Source organism: Macaca fascicularis, chromosome 17, assembly GCF_037993035.2.
Source record: "Macaca fascicularis isolate 582-1 chromosome 17, T2T-MFA8v1.1".
Taxonomy (NCBI): domain Eukaryota; kingdom Metazoa; phylum Chordata; class Mammalia; order Primates; family Cercopithecidae; genus Macaca; species Macaca fascicularis.
In genome coordinates, this window is record NC_088391.1 from 15,309,275 (window position 1) to 15,323,952 (window position 14,678).

Consider the following 14,678-nt stretch of genomic DNA (forward strand, 5'->3'; position numbering starts at 1 on the left):
TGGGGGTACTGGAATGTTATTCTGGAGTGTTGGACTCTATCTCAGAGCTAGGGGTGTTACAAAGATGGGTCCACTCTGTGAACAATCGTTGAGCTGTGTAATGATGATTTCACACGTTTTTGTGTCTATGTTACACTTTAATAAAAAGAAGTTCACTTTTAAAAAAAAATTTTTTAAAAGCACTGGCTCTTAGTCACCACTCTGAATTTGTCTGCCCATCATCTGAATTTGGGACCACCATTGCCACTCATCCCTTTCTCCAGTGCTTTTTAGGTCTACTACCTTGGCTGCCATGTCCCAATGGGCACTTTTCTTCTGGTGACAGCCTGGCCCCAGTGCCGCCTCCTCCAGGCAGCCTCTCCTCCACTATCCAGTAGGTACCCTGCTGTCTATACACAGCTTGTACATACCCCTCCTTTAGCACCTTAGTGCAACTATAAAAAAACCAGAAACTGGGTAATTTATAAACAGAAATGTATTTCTCATGATTCTGGAGGCTGGGAAGTCCAAGATCAAGGCTAGCAGATCTGGTGTTCAGTGAGGGCTCATTATCCATAGATGACACCTTCTATGTTCTCACATGGTGGAAAAGACAAACTCCTTTGGGTCGCTTTTACAAAGGCACTAATCCCATTCCTGAGGGCTCCACCCTCATGTGCTAATCAACCTCCTAAAAGATCCCACCTCTTAAAAAATACCAGCTTGGAACTTGGAGTCCTGGGTCTGTGTCCCAACTCCCCTGCTCACCAGCTCTGTGGCACTGGGAAAGTCCTCTAACCTTTCTGAGGCTCAATTTCTTCAGATGTGCAATAGATACAATAGAATGTGGATTTCACATTATTTGCAAATCATAAGGTACCACATAACTAAGGTTTCACTACTAAATAATGAAGCCCTCAGGCCTCAATTGGAGTTTTTATGACACAGTCGAACCTCCCAGGAGGATCTGGAGCTCTTTTTCTATAAAATCTATGTTCTCTGTGGGGGAACCTGGGCCAGCAGCATAAATTTGCATTTAGGTTCAGTTTACCACCTAGTAAGAAACATTTTGTTTAATTGAGTTCTGTTTTTTGTAATGTACCTTCCCAGTCAGCACAGAAACAAAAACAGGAAGCTACTTGACATCACTGGGAAAGCCAGCTCTCTTCTCAGCCGGGCCGGGCCTTTCTCTGAGTGATTGTTTTTTTTGTTTTTTTTTTTTTTTTTTGAGATGGAGTCTCGCTCTGTCACCCAGGCTGGAGTGCAATGGGGCCATCTGGGGTCACTGCAACCTCCACCTCCTGGGTTCAACCAATTCTGCCGCAGTCTCCCAAGTAGCTGGGACTACAGGCATGTGCCACCATGCCCAGCCTGTATTTTTAGTCAAGACAGGGTTTCACCATGTTAGCCAGACTGGTCTCGAACTCCTGACTTCAGGTGATCCACCCACCTTGGCCTCCCAAAGTGCTGGGATTATAGGCATGAGCCACTGCACCTGGCCGTGATTGTTCTTTTGGAGAAATGAACTGTATTCCGTTTGCCTCTAGAGCAAGTTTGAACAACCTGTGGTCTATAGGCCGCACGTGGCCCAGGATGGCTTTGAATGCAGCTCAACACGAATTCGTAAACTTTCTTAAAATGCTATAGTTCCTTTTTTTTTTTTTTTTTGTAATTGTTTTTTCAGGTCGTCAGCTATCATTAGTGTTTGTGTATGTGTGTGTGGCCCAGGGCAGCCAACGGATTGGACACCCCTGCATCTAGAGCCAAAAACCTGGTAGGGAAAGGGGTGGTTAGAGGCTCAGATGCCACTGTACTTCCCTCCCCTCTGGTGGCAAGAACTTCCCCCAGGAATGGTTCTGAAGGCAGAGGGGCTTTTGCAGCTGGAGGCCAGGAATGCTGGGAAGGACAGACCAGAGCCAGCTCCCCTCAGGCTGACAGAGGCCTGGGGAAGAGTCAAGCTCTGCCTCCCAGGGGCAGGCCGGGTGACAGGCCCCGGGCCTGAGGAGAGAAGCCTTTAGCCCAAGGTTACTGAGGGGCCGCAGAGGCCAACTCATTCACCCACCTCTATTATCCTACTGGGAAACTCATGCCCAAAGAGGTCATGACCCCTGTCCCAGGCCAACCACATGGGTGGTAGGTGGCAGGGTCCCCATCCTGCTCCCCTGCCCTAATGAACACCCAGACCAGTTAGGACAAGGGTGGAGAGGGGTTGCAGGCCCGTGAGGAGGGGTTGGTGGGGGAGGGGAGTTTGGGATGAGAAAGACTGTATTAGCGTCCCCCAGAGAAACAGAGCTGTCGTAGAATATCTATATACATATACACACACACATATATAGACACATAAATATATACGTATATACACATACATATATATACACACAGATGCACATATATGCATATACACACAAATATATACATATATATACACGTGAACTCATATATACACACATAGACATACATGCCCACATATAAATATATACATACACACACACACACACACACATATAGAGAGAGAGACAGGCTTGATAAGGAACTGGTTCACAGTTACAGAGGCTGAGAGGTTTCACGATCTGCTGGCCAGAGACCCAGGAAAGCCAGTCGTGTGGTTCCTCCTGAGCCCGAAGGCCTGAGAACCACCGGAGCTGAAGGTGTTGATCTTAGTCTGCGCGCTGGAGAAGGCGAGATGAGATATCCCAGCTCAAGCAGACAGGTGGGAGGCAAAGGGGCAGCTCCCTCCTCGTTCCACCTTTTTGTTGGATTCAGGCCTCCGTGGAGGGGCTGATGTCCGCCCACACTTGGGATTGACAGAGTCTCACTCTGTTGCACAGGCTGGAGTGCAGTGGCACAATCTCAGCTCACCGTAACCTCCACCTCCCCAGTTCAAGCAATTCTCTGATTCTCCTGCCTCAGCCTCCTGAGTAGCTGACTTTACAGCTGTGCACCACCATGTCTGGCTAATTTTTTTATTTTTAGTAGAAATGGGGTTTCACCATGTGGGCCAGGATGGTCTTAAACTCCTGACCTCAGGTGATCCATCCACCTCAGCCTCCCAAAGTGCTGGATTACAGGCATGAGCCATGACGCCCGGCAGTAGCACCACCTTACAGAGTGCGAATCCCATGAAGAAACAGCCTCAAAGACACACCCAGAGATAATGTTGAACCTGGGCACCCAGTGGCTGGTTAAGACAACACAGAGAATTAACCCTGCTGCAGATACAAACGCTCCCCCAGGGGCAGACGGGTGGGCTGCCTAGCATCCCTTGTGTCATTAGACCAGCCGTTCTCAACCCTGATCTGAGGGCCCAGGACAAAGATGCCCTTGGTCTAACGAGAAATTAGACCGATAAGGGCCATAGAGCGAGATTGTCCCAGTGCCTAAATCACCCCATTGTGTTTATTCTGAGGTTATGACTTTTGTATGTGCTGAAAGTTTCCTCTCAGATGAAAGTATGGAAACCGTAGGTGATCGCTATTCATGTCTTTCTTGTTCAAGTAAATTCAGTGCCCAGGATGTTTTTGAAATGTTACTTGTTCCTGAAATTCGAAAATCAACCTGATTAAGACCTGGCATCTGTCTTCCAGAGAAGAGAGGACTGGGAAGCCCCGGAAGAGATAGTCCCAAGTCCCCAAACTCAGGATGCTGCAGCTAAAAGTAGCCAGGGTGGCCAAAGGCAGGGTGGGTGCACAGCCAGGGGCGTCATGAACCCAACTAAAGTAACTCTTCCCCTGTGCCTGGGTGGTTCAACAAAGCTGAGATCTGAATGGACGTCTACTTGAGGTAGTCGGGAGCTACTGGCTTAGTTCTGCCGACAGAAACAGATTCCATCACAAAGCTCCTGCAAGAGACCCTCGGCCCCAGCTGCTGTGTGTCCCTGCCCCTGTCCAGTCCTGAGAGGTCGGTGGGGGTGGGGGGTTGGTTGCTGGGGAGTGATTACCCCAAACTCTGGCTTTCTACCCGGGGTTGCATGGATGAAAGGAACCCCCTGTGAGCCTGCCCCAAAGTCCTTTGTGGGCTATGGCCAGAGGTCTGCGTGCCAGGCTAGGGCTGGAAGCTGGCAGGATGCAGAGAGAACTTCAAGGCTCCAGGCACCCACCCTGCATGATCTGAAGTGGGGTGGTGGGTGCCCAGGTTCAGGAGCTATACCAGCAGGGCTGCCTGGGAGCTGAAACGTCAGGCCCAGAACACGCTGGGAAGCTGGGTAGACCATCTGCCAAACCCAGAGGATTTTGTCCTTGGAGACAGGGTCTGTCCTCCATCAGCTAGAAACAAAGAAAATCAGCTCTTGGTAACTGAAGCAGAAAAGTGGTTTATCCAAGGGGTATTTGGAAAAATCCTTGGCCAGGCGTGGTGGTTTGTGCCTGTAATCCCAGCACTTTGGGAGGCCAAGACGGGCATATCACCTAGGTTAGGAGTTTGAGACTAGCCTGGTCAACATGGCGAAACCCCATCTCTACTAAAAATACAAAAATTAACCAGGTGTGGTGGCACACACCTGTACTCCCAGCTGCTTGGGAGGCTGAGGAGGAAAGATTGCTTGAACCCAGGAGGCAGAGATTGCAGTGAACCAGGTTCATGCTACTGCACTCCAGTCTGGACAACAGAGTAAGATCCTGTCAAAAAAAAAAAAAAAAAAAAAAAAAAAAAAAAAAAAAAAAAAGCCTCCTCTACTTCAGGCTATGGAGTGGACCAGAAGGCTTAGATGCCATACCCAAATGGAACAACTAGAACATTGGATCAAATACAAAAACCAGCATTTAAATGCATTGCTGGGTTGACACTAAAGGAGAGAGTCCCCAGAGACAAAGCAGAAAGTGAGAGTAGGAAGCCTGGGTCCCCTACAGGTAATTGTTTTGGGGACCAAAGGAGGGTGGAGTGGGGCTGGCTGCCCAGAGGCCCAGGAGCTCTCAGCAGGCGAGGGATCTAGGAGGGTGCATCTGCAGCAGCAGTTTTTATAAACAGACAATACCTGAGGGGGGCAGAGAAAGATGGCCAAACAGGAACAGCTCCAGTCTCCAGCTCCCAGTGCGAGCGACACAGAACACAGGTGATTTCTGCATTTTCAACTGAGGTACTGGGTTCATCTCACTAGGGAGTGCCAGACAATCGGTGCTGGTCAGCTGCTGCAGCCCGACCAGCGAGAGCTGAAGCAGGGGGAGGCTTTGCCTCACCTGGGAAGCACAAGGGGGAAGGGAATCCCTTTTCCTAGCCAGAGAAACTGAGACATACAACACCTGGAAAATCGGGTAACTCCCACCCCAATACTGCACTCTACCAAGGATCTTAGCAAACAGGCACACCAGGAGATTATATCCCACACCTGGCCGGGAGGGTCCCACGCCCACAGAGCCTCCCTCATTGCTAGCACAGCAGTCTGCGATCTAACCGCAAGGCAGGAGCGAGGCTGGGGGAGGGGCCCCCACCACTGCTGAGGCTTAAGTGGGTAAACAAAGCTGCTGGGAAGCTCCAACTGGGTGGAGCTCACAGCAGCTCAAGGAGGCCTGCCTGTCTCTGGAGACTCCACCTCTGGGGACAGGGCACAGCAAAACAACAACAACAACAACAACAAAGGAGCAGAAACCTCTGCAGAGGCAAACGACTCTAACAGCTTTGAAGAGAGCAGTGGATCTCCCAACACGGAGGTTGAGATCTGAGAACGGACAGACTGCCTGCTCAAGTGGGTCCCTGACCCCTGAGTAGCCTAACTGGGAGACATCCCCCATTAGGGGCAGACCGACACCCCACACCTCACACGGTGGAGTACACCCCTGAGAGGAAGCTTCCAAAGCAAGAATCAGACAGGTACACTTGCTGTTCAGCAATATTCTATCTTCTGCAGCCTCTGCTGCTGATACCCAGGCAAACAGGGTCTGGAGTAGACCTCAAGTAATCTCCAACAGACCTACAGCTGAGGGTCCTGACTGGTAGAAGGAAAACTAACAAACAGGAAGGACACCCACACCAAAACCCCATCAATACGTCACCATCATCAAAGACCAGAGGCAGATAAAACCACAGAGATGGGGAAAAAGCAGGGCAGAAAAGCTGGAAATTCAAAAAATAAGAGCGCATCTCCCCCTGCAAAGGACTGCAGCTCATCGCCAGCATTGGATCAAAGCTGGATGGAGAATGACTTTGACGAGATGAGAGAAGAAGGCTCCAGTCCATCAAACTTCTCAGAGCTAAAGGAGGAATTACGTACCCAGCGCAAAGAAACTAAAAATCTTGAAAAAAGAGTGGAAGAATTGATAACTAGAATAATTAATGCAGAGAAGGCCATACACAAACTGACAGAGATGAAAACCATGACATGAGAAATACGTGACAAATGCACAAGCTTCAGTAACTGACTCGACCAACTGGAAGAAAGTATCAGCGATTGAGGATTAAATGAATGAAATAAGGGAGAAGAGAAATCTAAAGAAAAAAGAAGAGAAAGAAATGAACAAAGCCTGCAAGAAGTATGGGATTATGTAAAAAGAACAAATTTATGTCTGATTGGGGTACCTGAAAGTGAGGGGGAAAATGGAACCAAGTTGGAAAACACTCTTCAGGATATCATCCAGGAGAACTTCCCCAACCTAGCCCAACATTCAAATTCAGGAAATACAGAGAACGCCACAAAGATACTCCTCGAGAAGAGCAACTCCAAGACACATAATTGCCAGATACACCAAAGTTGAAATGAAGGAAAAAATCTTAAGGGCAGCCAGAGAGACAAGTCGGGTTACCCACACAGGGAAGCCCATCAGACTAACAGCAGATCTCTTGGCAGAAACTCTACAAGCCAGAAGAGAGTGGGGGCCAATATTCAACATTCTTAAAGAATTTTAAACCCAGAATTTCATATCCAGCCAAACTAAGTTTCATAAGTGAAGGAGAAATAAAATCCTTTACAGATAAGCAAATGCTTAGAGATTTTGTAACCACTAGGCCTGCCTTATAAGAGACCCTGAAGGAAGTACTAAACATGGAAAGGAACAACCAGTACCAGCCATTGCAAAAACATGCCAAAATGTAAAGACCATCAAGGCTAGGAAGAAACTGCATCAACTAACGAGCAAAATAACCAGTTAATATCATAATGGCAGGATCAAGTTCATACATAACAATATTAACCTTAAATGTAAATGGACTAAATGGTCCAATTAAAAGACACAGACTGGCAAACTGGATAAAGAGTCAAGACCCATCAGTGTGCTGTATTCAGGAGACCCATCTCACATGCAGAGATATACATAGACTCAAAATAAAGGGATAGAGGAAGATCTACCAAGCAAATGGAGAACAAAAAAAGGCAGGGGTTGCAATACTAGTCTCTGATAAAACAGACTTTAAACCATCAAAGATCAAAAGAGACAAAGAAGGCCATTACATAATGGTAAAGGGACCAATTCAACAGGAAGAGCTAACTATCCTAAATATATATGCACCCAATACAGGAGCACCCAGATTCATAAAGCAAGTCCTTAAAGACATACAAAGAGACTTAGACTCCCATACAATAATAATGGGAGACTTCAACATCCCACTGTCAACATTAGACAGATCAACGAGACAGAAAGTTAACAAGGATATACGGGAACTGAACTCATCTCTGCAGCAAGCAGACCTAATAGACATCTATAGAACTCTCCACCCCAAATCAACAGAATATACATTCTTCTCAGCACCACATCACACTTATTCCAAAACTGACCACATAATTGGAAGTAAAGCACTCCTCAGCAAATGTACAAGAACACAAATTATAACAAACTGTCTCTCAGACCACAGTGCAATCAAACTAGAACTCAGGACTAAGAAACTCAATCAAAACCGCTCAACTACATGGAAACTGAACAACCTGCTCCTGAACGACTACTGGGTACATAACGAAATGAAGGCAGAAATAAAGATGTTCTTTGAAACCAATGAGAACAAAGATACAACATACCAGAATCTCTGGGACACATTTAAAGCAGTGTGTAGAGGGAAATTTATAGCACTAAATGCACACAAGAGAAAGCTGGAAAGATCTAAAATTGACACTCTAACAGCACAATTAAAAGAACTAGAGAAGCAAGAGCAAACACATTCAAAAGCTACCAGAAGGCAAGAAATAACTAAGATCAGAGCAGAACTGAAGGAGATAGAGACACAAAACACCCTCCAAAAAAAAAAAAAAAAAAAAAAAAAAAAAAAAAATCAATGAATCCAGGAGTTGGTTTTTTGAAAAGATCAACAAAATTGATAGACTGCTAGCAAGACTAATAAAGAAAAAAAGAGAAAAGAATCAAATAGATGCAATAAAAAATGAGAAAGGGGATATCACCACCGACCCCACAGAAATACAAACTACCATCAGAGAATACTATAAACACCTCTACGCAAATAAACTAGAAAATCTAGAAGAAATGGTTAGTTTCCTGGACACTTACACTCTCCCAAGACTAAACCAGGAAGAAGCTGAATTCCTGAATAGACCAATAGCAGGCTCTGAAATTGAGGCAATAATTAATAGCCTACCAACCAAAAAAAGTCCAGGACCAGATGGATTCACAGCTGAATTCTACCAGAGGTACAAGGAGGAGCTGGTACCATTCCTTCTGAAACTATTCCAATCAATTAAAAAGAGGGAATCCTCCCTAACTCATTTTATGAGGCCAACATCATCCTGACACCAAAGCCTGGCAGAGACACAACAAAAAAAGAGAATTTTAGACCAATATCCCTGATGAACATTGATGCAAAAATCCTCAATAAAATACTGGCAAACTGGATCCATCAGCACATCAAAACTTATCCACCATGATCAAGTGGGCTTCATCCCTGGGATGCAAGGCTGGTTCAACATATGCAAATTAATAAACATAATCCAGCATATAAACAGAACCAAAGACAAAAACCACATGATTATCTCAATACATGCAGAATAGGCCTTTGACAAAATTCAACAGCCCTTCATGCTAAAAATGCTCAATAAATTCGGTATTGATGGAATGTATCTCAAAATCACAAGAGCTATTTATGACAAACCCACAGCCAATATCATATTGAATGGGCAAAAACTGGAAAAATTCTCTTTGAAAACTGGCACAAGACAGGGATGCCCTCTCTCACCACTCCTACTCAACATAGTGTTGGAAGTTCTGGCTAGGGCAATCAGGCAAGAGAAAGAAATCAAGGGTATTCAGTTAGGAAAAGAAGAAGTCAAATTGTCCCTGTTTGCAGATGACATGATTGTATATTTAGAAAACCCCATTGTCTCAGCCCAAAATCTCCTTAAGCTGATAAGCAACTTCAGCAAAGTCTCAGGATACAAAATTAATGTGCAAAAATCACAAGCATTCTTATACACCAGTAACAGACAAACAGAGAGCCAAATCAGGAATGAACTTCCATTCACAATTGCTTCAAAGAGAATAAAATACCTAGGAATCCAACTTACAAGGGATGTAAAGGACCTCTTCAAGGAGAACTACAAACCACTGCTCAGTGAAATCAAAGAGGACACAAACAAATGGAAGAACATACCATGCTCATGGATAGGAAGAATCAATATCGTGAAAATGGCCATATTGCCCAAGGTAATTTATAGATTCAATGCCATCCCCATCAAGCTACCAATGAGTTTCTTCACAGAATTGGAAAAAACTGCTTTAAAGTTCATATGGAACCAAAAAAGAGCCTGCATCTCCAAGACAATCCTAAGTGAAAAGAACAAAGCTGGAGGCATCACGCTACCTCACTTCAAACTAGACTACAAGGCTACAGTAACCAAAACAGCATAGTACTGGTACCAAAACAGAGATATAGACCAATGCAACAGAACAGAGTCCTCAGAAATAATACCACACATCTACAGCCATCTGATCTTTGACAAACCTCAGAAAAACAAGAAATGGGGAAAGGATTCCCTATTGAATAAATGGTGCTGGGATAATTGGCTAGCCATAAGTAGAAAGCTGATACTGGATCCTTTCCTTACTCCTTATACGAAAATTAATTCAAGATGGATTAGAGACTCAAATGTTAGACATAACACCATAAAAACCCTAGAAGAAAACCTAGGTAATACCATTCAGGACATAGGCATGGGCAAAGACTTCATGTCTAAAACACCAAAAGCAACGGCAACAAAAGCCAGAATTGACTAATGGGATCTAATTAAACTAAAGAGCTTCTGCACAGCAAAAGAAACTACCATCAGAGTGAACAGGCAACCTACAGAATGGGAGAAACTGTTTGCAATCTACTCATCTGACAAAGGGCTAATATCCAGAACCTACAAGAACTCAAACAAATTTACAAGAAAAAAACAAAGCACACCATCAAAAAGTGGGCAAAGGATATGAACAGGCACTTCTCAAAAGAAGACATTCATACAGCCAACAGACACTTGAAAAAATGCTCATCATCACTGGCCATCAGAGAAATGCAAATCAAAACCACAATGAGATACCATCTCACACCAGTTAGAATGGCAATCATTAAAAAGTCAGGAAACAACAGGTGCTGGAGAGGATGTGGAGAAATAGGAACACTTTTACACTGTTGGTGGGATTGTAAACTAGTTCAACCATTATGGAAAACAGTATGGCGATTCCTCAAGGATCTAGAACTAGAAGTACCATATGACCCAGCCATCCCATTACTGGGTATATACCCAAAGGATTATAAATCATGCTGATATAAAGACACATGCACACGTATGTTTATTGCGGCACTATTCACAATAGCAAAGACTTGGAATCAACCCAAATGTCCATCAGTGACAGACTAGATTAAGAAAATGTGGCACATATACACCATGGAATACTATGCAGCCATAAAAAAGGATGAGTTTGTGTCCTTTGTAGGGACATGGATGCAGCTAGAAACCATCATTCTCAGCAAACTATCACAACAGAAAACCAAACACCGCATGTTCTCACTCATAGGTGGGAATTGAACAATGAGATCACTTGGACTCAGGAAGGGGAACATCACACACTGGGGCGTATCATGGGGAGGGGGGAGGGAGGAGGGATTGCATTGGGAGTTATACCTGATGTAAATGACGAGCTGATGGGTGCAGCACACCAACATGGCACAAGTATACATATGTAACAAACCTGCACGTTATGCACATGTACCCTAGAACTTAAAGTATAATAATAAAAAATAGATAAAATAAAATAAAATAAACAGACAATACCCGACCTACGATGCTTGGATTTAAAATGTTTCCACTTGATGGATGTCTGGGGTATTAAATGCATTTTCCACTTCATGATGTTGACTTATGTTGGGTTTTTGGGGATGTAGCCTCATCAAAAGAAAACAAGCATCTGTATGTGTTGGTTTCGGTGTTTGGTTGTGAGAGGAAATAGGAGACTGTTGCCTTCCATAGTAGAGATGGAGTAGTCAAAATATGAGGCCCATGGGTGAGGATGAAGACACTCTCAAAACACAGGCCCATGCAACAGGGATTCACACACCGCAAATCTCAAAACTGACAATGTTCAGTCATAGCAGCAGTCATCCCTTTTGGTTAGCGTGGTTGCTATTCTTCCTAGTTTGCTCTTTCCCAGGGACAGTCAAAAACAAAAGAGAAGCATAATCATCATCATCACAGTTATTATTAGTAACTTTATTGAGGCCATCCCTGTGGCTCACACCTGTAATCCCAGCACTTTGGGAGGCCGAGGCAGGGTGGTCACTTGAGGTCAGGAGTTCAAGACCAGCCTGGCCAACATGGTGAAAACCCATCTCTACTAAAAATACAAAAACAAATTAGCTGGGCGTGGTGGTGCACACCTGTAATCCCAGCTACTTGGGAGGCTGAGGCAGGAGAATCACTTGAACCTGGGAGGCGGAGGTTGCAGTGAACCAAGAGCGTGCCATTGTACACCATCTCAAAAAATGAAGAAGAAAAAAAACTATTGAATACCCCTACTGGGTACCGCGTACCTGGCACAATTATGTGACTTAAATACATTATTTCTTATCCTCACAACAACCATGTACAGTAGACACTATCATTCCAGTTGTTCACATACAAGAACTGAAGCCCAAAGAGGTTAAATATCTTGTCCAAGGACATACACACAACTCTGAAATAAATTTATCATTATATATGAGACACTGAGAAATCAATGAGTAATGCTTTTACAGCAGGTGCAGTTTTTATGTGACCTTTCCCAAAAGAGCATTTGATAAAATTCAAGGATACGATGTGAAAGCAGCTCATTGCATCAAACCCTTGGATGTGCTAAATGAGCAGGACCAGATTTGCAGCCTTCTGAAAATCTAACTTGATAAATTGTCTCTAGGTTGGCACATTGCAAAGAACTTGAGGGCAGACAAACTCCCCTCATAGGGGCCTGAAGAGGCCTGTCTGCCATGGTGGTATTGGAGGCGGCAAATCTGGAAGTTTTTTTTTTTTTTTTTTTTTTTTTGAGATGGATTCTCGCTCTGCCACCCAGGCTGGAGTGCAGTGTCATGATCTCGGCTCATTGTAACCTCTCCCTCCCAGGTTCAAGCTATTCTCTGATTCTCCCGCCTCAGCCTCCTGAGTAGTGGGGATTACAGGTGCACACCACCACCATCACCACGCCTGGCTAATTGTTTTATTTTTGGTAGAGACGGGGGTTCACCATGTTGGCCAGGCTGGTCTCAAACTCCTGACCTCAAGTGATCCGCTCTCCTCAGCCTTTCAAAGTGCTGGGATTACAGGCATGAGCCACTGTGCCCAGTCAAACCTGGAAGTTTTAGAAATCATGAATACAAGAAACGGGGGCCACCATCTCTCATGAATGTTGAGAAGCCTGACAGGTGTCCTCACTGAGCGTGAAGGCTGCCCCCATCATTAATTCATTCACTCATTCAGCAATTACGTCTTAAGTCTTTACGGTTTGCCAAGTTCTGTATGAAGCCCCACGTTCGAAGCAGTAAGCAAACCCCTCTAGTTCACTGGGGGAGTCCAACAGCGCACACATGGTTTCTTTGCCAAGTATCACTGCTGCGGTGAGTGATGGCAAAACAGAGGCAAAATGACAACACAGGTCTCTCACTTCATAGATCACATCCTGGGATCCCAAAATCGCCACATTAATACTGATACACTGTATTTTATCTTAAAATAAGCCATGTCCAAACTGTACCTCTAGCTAAAATAACTATTCCGAACTAGTCCCTGGTCTCTGTTCCTGCTAAAAGTACAGCTGTGTTTCTCCAGGTAGGATAATCGGGAAAGACAGTACAGGCTGAAATAAATTTTCTCAGGCCAGGAGAAAGGAGGCTCCAGGGACTGGCGTTAGCTTAGAAAGAAAACAGAAGGGGATGGAGGATGAGAGGAGAAAAGAACCACCTGTGGGAGAAGGGACGTGTCTGGCTCCAGGTGAAGAGACGGGAATTAGGCTGGGAAACTCCCCGGCTCCTGTCTCCTTCCCTTCTTCCCCTCGCTGCCATCCCCTCCTCGAATTCCCTCACTATACCCCATCCTGTTTGCATTACTGTCTGTTTCCACTCCACCCTCATTCTAAATGATTTTCCAGTTGATAGAATTTCACTGGAACCCAAAACTGCTTTGAGGAGACATGAAAAAGAGGAATAAGCAAAAGAAACAATAAGAATCCAAGGGAGATCTTTTGGGAGGGGTTTTAAACTGAGAAGGGCTGTGATCAGAGCCCTTTCTAAACATGTGCACCTTTGTTTAGCTTGAATGTAACAACCATATGTCTTCATTTTATGTAATTGCATATCAAGATATAAATGACTTCAGATTGAAATTCTGAAAAATCAGTGTTACACCAACAAAAGTACCATAACCTGGTTCTCAAATGTTGCATGTTAAGCCAAATCCTGGACGCCAATGGATACTGTGATCGCCACTCTGGTAGGGCTGTGGGCAGAGTGCAGGGGCACAAAGTGGAGAATCTCTGCCCAGGCTGGGGTGGGCTCCCTGGAAGGGGTGATGACCAGAAGCTGACACATGAAGGATGGGAAGTTAGAGAAGAAAAGGATATGAATGTGGAGAAGAGGTGACCTCTTACCTTTGGGTGCTGTGACTTTGCTGTTGGTGCTCTGGTCACACAGGGAATGCCGCAAGCAGTGCCAAGGTGCTCCTCAGGAGGCAGTTTGGGACCCACCTTACTGTGTTTTTCTTTTTTTCTTTTTTTTTGAGATAGTGTGTCCGGATTCTGTTCCTTCTGGTGGGTTCGTGGTCTCGCTGACTTCAAGAATAAAGCTGTGGAACTTCGTGGTGAGTGTTACAGCTCTCAAAAGTGACACGGACCCAAAGAGTGCGTAGCAGCAAGATTATTAACAGCAAAAGAACAAAGCCTCCATAGCGTGGAAGGAGACCCGGATTGCTGCAGCTGGCTGGGGTAGCCAACTTTTATTTCCTTATTCGTCCCTGCCCACGTCCTGCTGATTGGTCCATTTAACAGAGTACTGATTATTCAATTTTACAAACCTGTAGCTAGCCACAGAGCACTGATTGGTGTGTTTTTACAGAGCACTGGTTGGCACGTTTTACAAACCTCTAGCTAGCCACAGAGTGCTAATTGGTGCATTTTACAATCCTCACTACAGAATGTTGATTGGTGCATTTTACAATCCTCTTGTAAAACAGAAAAGTTCTCCAAGTCCTCACCCAATCCAGAAGTCCAGCTGGCTTCACCTCTCAATAGGGTCTTGCTCTGTCACTCAGGCTGGAGTGGAGTGGCCCTGTC

The 14,678-nt window shown here is 44.9% G+C and overlaps 1 long non-coding RNA gene across 1 annotated transcript in view; it reads right to left on the reverse strand.

Annotated features, from left to right (window-relative positions):
* LOC141408966 (uncharacterized) overlaps nt 1–14,317 on the reverse strand; it is a 51,522-nt gene extending 37,205 nt beyond the window's left edge. The window contains exon 1 of the long non-coding RNA XR_012426819.1: nt 13,998–14,317. This is a non-coding gene — a long non-coding RNA (uncharacterized lncRNA). The remainder of the gene's footprint in view (nt 1–13,997) is intronic.
* Nucleotides 14,318–14,678: the final 361 nt, after the last annotated feature.